Source organism: Pristis pectinata, chromosome 33, assembly GCF_009764475.1.
Source record: "Pristis pectinata isolate sPriPec2 chromosome 33, sPriPec2.1.pri, whole genome shotgun sequence".
In the NCBI taxonomy this organism is placed as follows: domain Eukaryota; kingdom Metazoa; phylum Chordata; class Chondrichthyes; order Rhinopristiformes; family Pristidae; genus Pristis; species Pristis pectinata.
This window is the reverse complement of record NC_067437.1, coordinates 5,962,783-5,969,602: the sequence shown is the minus strand read 5'-3', so window position 1 is coordinate 5,969,602 and position 6,820 is coordinate 5,962,783. Positions and strand designations below refer to the sequence as shown.

Below are 6,820 nucleotides of genomic sequence, written 5' to 3'. Positions count from 1 at the left end.
TTGCAGTGTTCAGTCATTGTAATTCGGATAATTATCTTGCCAAAACTCTAGATGTCAAAGCTGCAGCTGTTGCACCATTACAGACAAGGAAGCAACCTGAGCCAAAAGTTCTTGGACCTGTACCAGGTATGTTCTGTGTTTGTGGTTTAATGGCAGGGAATTATTTTACAGGTTAACTCTGAACAACTGAGCTGGAAACGTGTATGCTCTTGCTACCTGTATTTAGGGAATGGTAAAATCTGCATGTTCCTTATACAGGATACCATTCATCAACATTGAGGTACTATCAATGAAAATGAAATGCTGGAAACTGACAAACAACCAATGAAGTGGCTCCAACCTGAAACATTAACCCTGTTTCTCTTACCGCAGGCTCCGCCTGACCTGTTTTCCTCAATATCAGTGGTCATATTTATGGAAATAATTCATTGGAAATAATTGCCAGTGAAGTGGTGCAAAGGGAGTTCCTGAGATTCATCTACAACCACTTGATTTCATCTCCTGTTCTGTGCTGAGAATTGTTATATATTGGGTTTATTACGGAAATAACCTATACATGATTAGGGTTGAGGCACAGGGGATTAAGCCTAAAAATCCTCCAGAGCCAAGGGGTGTGATATGCTGGAGTCAGAAATTAGTGCTTATTCACGATGACAGATGTAGTGGTGAGGGCAGTGCTTGGTGCAATTACTTTGCTGCCTTGTGACGTTGCCAATGAAATCTACAGTTGAAATGTACGAAAAATGACAGCTCATTTGTATACAACAAAATTTATGCACAGCAATGTGATAAAATGCCAGATTTTTGCTTGTTAGACAACTGAAATATTCTACCATGTGAGAGTACTCTTGCACAGTATTGTCAGGCAAGTCTGGCTGAATGCAATCTTGGGTAAGAAGATCTGTTTCATGAATGTGTTTGCTGCTGGACAGGGAACATGCTGGTATAGACCTCCTCCTTCCCTAATTCAAACCCCCTGTAGTATCCTGAAAGTACAAGGCCACAAACTAGAAAGTTATTTTGACCGTGATCCAATTGTTTAATTTTCAAATTTGCTTTGCTTTCTGAAAAATTCCAGACTTGCTGGGAATGTCCTTGGGTCCTTTGACACAAATATCTGACATCTCATACAGAAGTAGTCGTGAATGAACTTGAGTGGCATTTGTCATATTTGGCTGTGATTCAGATGATCAAAAACCTAATTGTTTCATATTATTTCTCAGCTACCAAGCCTCCGCTATCAAGCAAAACAAAGAAACCAGACAAGATGCTGGAAAATTCTAACTCCAAACTGGTGAGGATAATTTGATCTTGCATTTTCTCTGTTTCCAAACTTGCTGAAACTTGCTTTTAGCTGCTTTTAAACGTGTATTACAATATAAAATGGATTTATTAATATTTCCCAGTATGTAATTCTAATATTGCTTGCCAAATCTTACAGCTGGATAGCCATGGCTTGGCCTACTGGGGAAATGGACTGGTTTGTGACTTCCCCTTTTTTAAGAAGACATCCAGGGCTAACAGCTTTGCTTACCTCTTTCTCTCACATGGCATTCTTGTAGAAGAAAATGTCAAGCACAGTTGTCTTTGAGGAGCTGCAGTCCCAATTAATTCCTTCTCGGAAACCTCCTTGATCTTTGCTAGCTATCACAATTACTGTGCTCAGGTTTCCTTTGACCTTGGTCTGTATTGTTTGTGGAGCCAGCATCCACATGGTGGAGATGGTGTTGTTCTGTCTCTTCTAGTTTTATCTCCAATGTGATGCTCTCCCTCGACATGTTTGACCATTGCCCACACTTGTTGACATTTTCCCAGACATCATGGGTTCAAAGGAGTGTAGAGGCAACCCTTCACAAAATCACTGGAAAGCAAAATATACTTGTGCATTCTCACTGACAAACAACTTACCAATTCAGTGACAGTATCGTGCATCATTGGATGTTTTTAACTTCTCTGCTTGCTCTTCACCCTCCCCTTCCCAGGTCATCATCCTTTAAGCTTAAGTAAATTATTTGAAGAATTTACTCTTTCAATCTTCCCATTTGGTAGAAGGAATAAAGGTGTTGACTATTTTGGTTCAATGTCCAAATACCAATGTTGTCCTAGAACAGGTTGGTTAGAAGTGCAGCTAGTCCTTGATTGCCCCTTCAGTACTACATTTGAAATATTGTCTGGTCCAAGGATCTTTGCAGTATCCAGTATTCTAAGATATTTCTTTAACAGCATGCGGAATGTATCAAGTTGGCTGAAGATTGGTTGTGGAGATCTTGAAGTTCTGGCTGAACAGTAACTGCGAAAGTTTCAACCTTTGGTACCCACATGTTACGCCTGCCATTGTTGAGAATGAGGATATCTTGGAGCCTCCTGCTCATGTGAGCTTTTAATTGTCCACTGTCATTCTTGCCAAATGTGACAGGCTGCAGACCTTTCATTGGATTATGGGATCAGTTGGCTGCACCTATTACATAGAAAATACTCGAAACATTGCAAGTCAGACAGCATCTGTAGGGGGAAAGTAGTTCATGTTTCAGGTCATTGTCAATATAGCATGGAAACAGGCCCTTCTGCCCAAATGGTCCATGCTGACCAAGATTCCCACCTAAGCTGGCCCCATTTGCCAATGTTTGGCTCATATCCCTCTCAACCTTTTCTATCCATGTACCTGTCCAAGTACCTCTTAAATGTTAATGTTCCTGCCTCAACCACTTCCTCTGGCAGCTTGTTCCATATACTATCTGAGATCCTTTGTCAGAAAGATGCAGCTTGTGGAGTACTAAATTACTGCTGATGTTCCACAGCATCTCATGGATGGTCTGTTCTGAGTCTGTCCTATTTAGCACAATGTAGTGATGCAAATGATGGTAAAATAAGGACTTGTGGTGGTCATTTCTACCAGTAGTGCCATGGACAAATGCAAGTTCAGCAGGTTTATCCCTCATGCTGGACTGGCAACTACCCTTCAGGACTCAGCCATCTGTCAGTGGTGATACTACCAAGCCCACTCTTAATGGTGGATATTGAAGGGAGATTCTGTGCTCTTGGTCTTGCCTTGAAGGAGGACTGAAAGTAGCAATAGAAGAGGGCGACAGATGGTACTCGCGATGGGATTTACTTGCTCACATTTACTTAATATGACGAGACTTCCTGGGATTATGGCACAATGCCATCCCTCTATTGGACTGGTCCTGCTGTTGAGATGGGGAGTAATCGAGGTTTGTGATCTGGTATGTTCTTTGTAAGGTGTGATTCAGAGAATGACCATCAGGTGGGTGCTTGTGTCTGTGGGTCAACTTTTCCAGTTTGGGCACTCATCCCCAGAAGTTTTGTTGAGAGAACCTTGTAAGATTCACTGGACCTTGTCTATTTGTTGGCCACATTATTGTGGATCTGGAATTCTATTTAGGCTGGACTAGATAAGGACACGATGAGAGAACCAGCTGAGTATCGCTATAATCCAGAAATTATTTTGTATATTCTATTTTGTTACCTGAATTTAAATTCCACAAGGGTCATGGTGCGATTTGAACTCATCCTTAAATTGCTGGTCCTGGACTCGTGTTTCTAGTCCAGTGATTCAACCACAGAAGCACCAATGTCTGGAGTGAAGAACACTGGATGTAAGATTTCAGTGATTGAAATTGCATTTCCAAAACTGCAGTCAAGCTGATAAAATGTGGATTATTAATCTGCAACCTAATTTTTTTTATCTTCAGGGTGTTGTGATTCCAAAATCATATGGTCCAGTTTAATCACGGTGAATGTGATGAACAGCTGCTCATCTAGTTTTTGTGCAGTGAAGCAATAACTCTATGGAATTTGCTTGACTTGCAAATAAATGAAATGGAACTGTATAATCTTGTTTACTTGTTATTGAAGAAAACAGAATAAAATTGACATGTGACGAAACAGTGTTGCCTCTTGACTATTCAATGTTATAGCTGTTTACTAACTTTGTTGTCTAATAAGTACACAAGGACTTGAAGATTGCTGTTACCTTGTACTGTGTCTGCAGAAGTTTATATTTAAACTAGCACTTAAATGTATTGAATCAGAACTATTTTGCAGATTGCTGTAAAGAGCAAAATCCTCTTGGAGGGGGTGGAGATATCAGGGTTTATTAATGGCTCTGTTTGGAGCAATCTTTTCAGAATCTTGTGGAAAGAGGTGGTAGAACTGAAGAACGAAACATTTAATTTTCAGTTGTGAATTGTTGGATAATCCATCTTTTCATTAAAGTTGTATCTGTCAGCAGTGGAATTGCTGCAAGGAATGATGTGCAATTTATTATTCTGTTTGAATTTGCATGGACTATTGCTTGTGTTGCAAATGGTGGAAGTCTGATATTGAAAGTTTAAGAATAAAGTTTGCAAGTCCACTGGGATTATCATATGCTGGGAATGGTCCCTTCCTGTCCTGGTATTCCATACTGTTACTGAGGAGCTCCATCTTTTTCTGCCCTTTAACCCTTAATATCCCACAAGGGAAGACCAAGAATGTTTAAATTCTGCATTGGTGACAGATTTCGGCTACTATGTGTTGTCCCATGCACTTCAAGCTGATTAAGCTGCCGTTGTTCTGTTTTTTATGCCTTAAATTTGTTTCATTTACTGAGGGCTCTCTCCTTGATGCAAGAAGAGGAGCTGGAGTAGACCATTTGGCCCCTCAAGCCTACCCAGTCATTCAGTATGATTGTGGCTGATCTGCCCCAGGCTTCTTCTCTTCTGTGGTAGTTTTCCATCGCCCTCAATTCCCTGACTTTTTTTCCATTTTTTGATTAGACACTGATTATATGTTCTCATACTCAACATGGATCCTGCTACAAGTATTTAGAATTGTTCTCTCCTGTTCAGGAAAAACAAGACTGATTCTTGTTACATAACTTGCTGTTGTGGAAGATCAAAGGGAAATATTTTTGAGTCATGAAGTATGCTTAAAGAACAAGTTCTAGAACCTGTTAGGACTGGTTAGCAATATATATTTACTTCTGATGGACTTCTATCACACTGCAAATTCTTGTGCAACTGCCCTGCCTGGCATGATGCTCAAAAATCAAATGAGACTTTACATTTAGTTTCTTTTCTCTTTTTTTTCTTAAATACTTTTTAAAAGGTGGTTTATTTTCTGTATCTGCTTTTTTAGACATTTACTTAGTACCACTGTTGGGGTGTATTTACCTGGCTTTAGCTACTCTTATAAAATGCTTTAGGCGGTGGTGGGGGGGGGGGGGGGGGGGGGGGGCGGGGGGAGCGGGTGGGGAACTGAGATCCATTTGATGATGATTTTTAAATCTTGATTTCCCCCCGACCATCAGCTTTCCCACTATAGCTTTTGGACGCTCTTCAGTTGACAGCAGACCAGTCCATGATGTTGCCTATTTCAGGTCATGTTTTGTGGAGGGTCATGGCTGTCATGTGACAGCACTGCCCACTACCTGGTCAGAAGACACACCACTGCCAATCAATGTTTGGCCCCGCCCCACCCATCAGTGCACACCTGAACATTGGCTCCCTGTAAATTACCTGGGCTGGACCCTCGAGCCCTCCAGCACTATAAAAGACGCCACGTGTGCTCAGCTTGCTCTCTTAGCCATCTTTGAGGGACCATCCTTCTTCACTGCAGGCAGAGTACTATGGAATGGCGCTGGAGAAATCATTGGTGAGGTGTGAACTGTTTAAGGGTTGGGAGCGTTTTAGTTAGTGTCCCTAGTAGCAGAGAGCCGTGCCTGCACTGATTCAAGGGGTGGCAGGTATCATATTGTTTTTCCTTGATTGTATGTACCTAGTCCGTCGTGTGTGTGTATTTATCCCCAGTGCGATTTTCCTACATTCGCTATAAATTGTGCGCTCATGTTATTCCCATTACCATAGTCCCACTCTCGTCTTTTGTAAATAAAATAATTTACTACCAGACTGTGTTCAGAGTCCTTGCTTTTGAGACCCATTGAATCTGTTTTCTCAGTCACAACAGGTCACTATGCAGCAATAATATTGAAAGGAAGATCGGTTTGGTGCATCTAATCTGATTTTACAAGAATTATAGCTTCATATCCTTCTAATGCTCTGACAGAAATACTAGTGTCAGAGCATTAGAAAGATATGAAGCTACAATTTTTATTACAGGAATACTTGTGTAGATAGGATATTAAATGTTCTGCAAAACTAGTTTAGTCATGGTGATGTTCACTGTTTTGACCAGATCTACTTTACCTTTTATGTATTCTTCTGCAGCCTTATGAAGGGTATTTGGAGAGTGCTGACTGGAAATTAGGTTCTTTTCCAATGCGCATGATTAAGCTTTTGTTTTCCAAATTTGGCCACCTATGGGCGGCATCATGGAGAGCAGAGTTGACCAGTTTTGAGAATGTGTTTCAAAATATTGCTTTTGTAGTGGTTGCTACCGTGAAATAAAACAAGACACTAATCGAAGGATTGTCAAACAAGAACTGGTTTATTTTCCCGCCTTGCGCGGGCCTTTTAAGGGAGACTGTTCCCGCCCAATGCAACCGGCAATGACGTAAGTACTACGTCATCAAGTCTTCCCCTCGCGCGGGTTCTCCCCATCGCTCGGGAAAGATGAGGCCCGCCGCCATCTTGGGCCTCGCCGCGCGAACCGACTGCCGAGCCGGTTCGCCTGACCGGACGGTGAGTCGCTACACTTTGTCTATTTGTAATAAGTGAACAGATAGATTTACACTAATGTGTGCATTAATAGAGGATGATAAATTATTGCAAGTGCATCTGAGTAGCTCTAAATATTAAATATGAAGAAAGTGCTGTTTTGCATCAGCTGTGAGAAGGCTGTCAAACTGCTGTAGGATTAT

At 41.3% G+C, this 6,820-nt stretch overlaps 1 long non-coding RNA gene across 1 annotated transcript; it reads left to right on the top strand.

Moving 5' to 3' along the window:
* Positions 1 to 771: 771 nt before the first annotated feature.
* On the top strand, positions 772 to 3,885 carry LOC127585560 (uncharacterized). The gene is made up of 3 exons (XR_007958524.1): positions 772 to 891; positions 1,224 to 1,294; positions 3,714 to 3,885. It is a non-coding gene; the product is annotated as an uncharacterized LOC127585560 (long non-coding RNA).
* Positions 3,886 to 6,820: the final 2,935 nt, after the last annotated feature.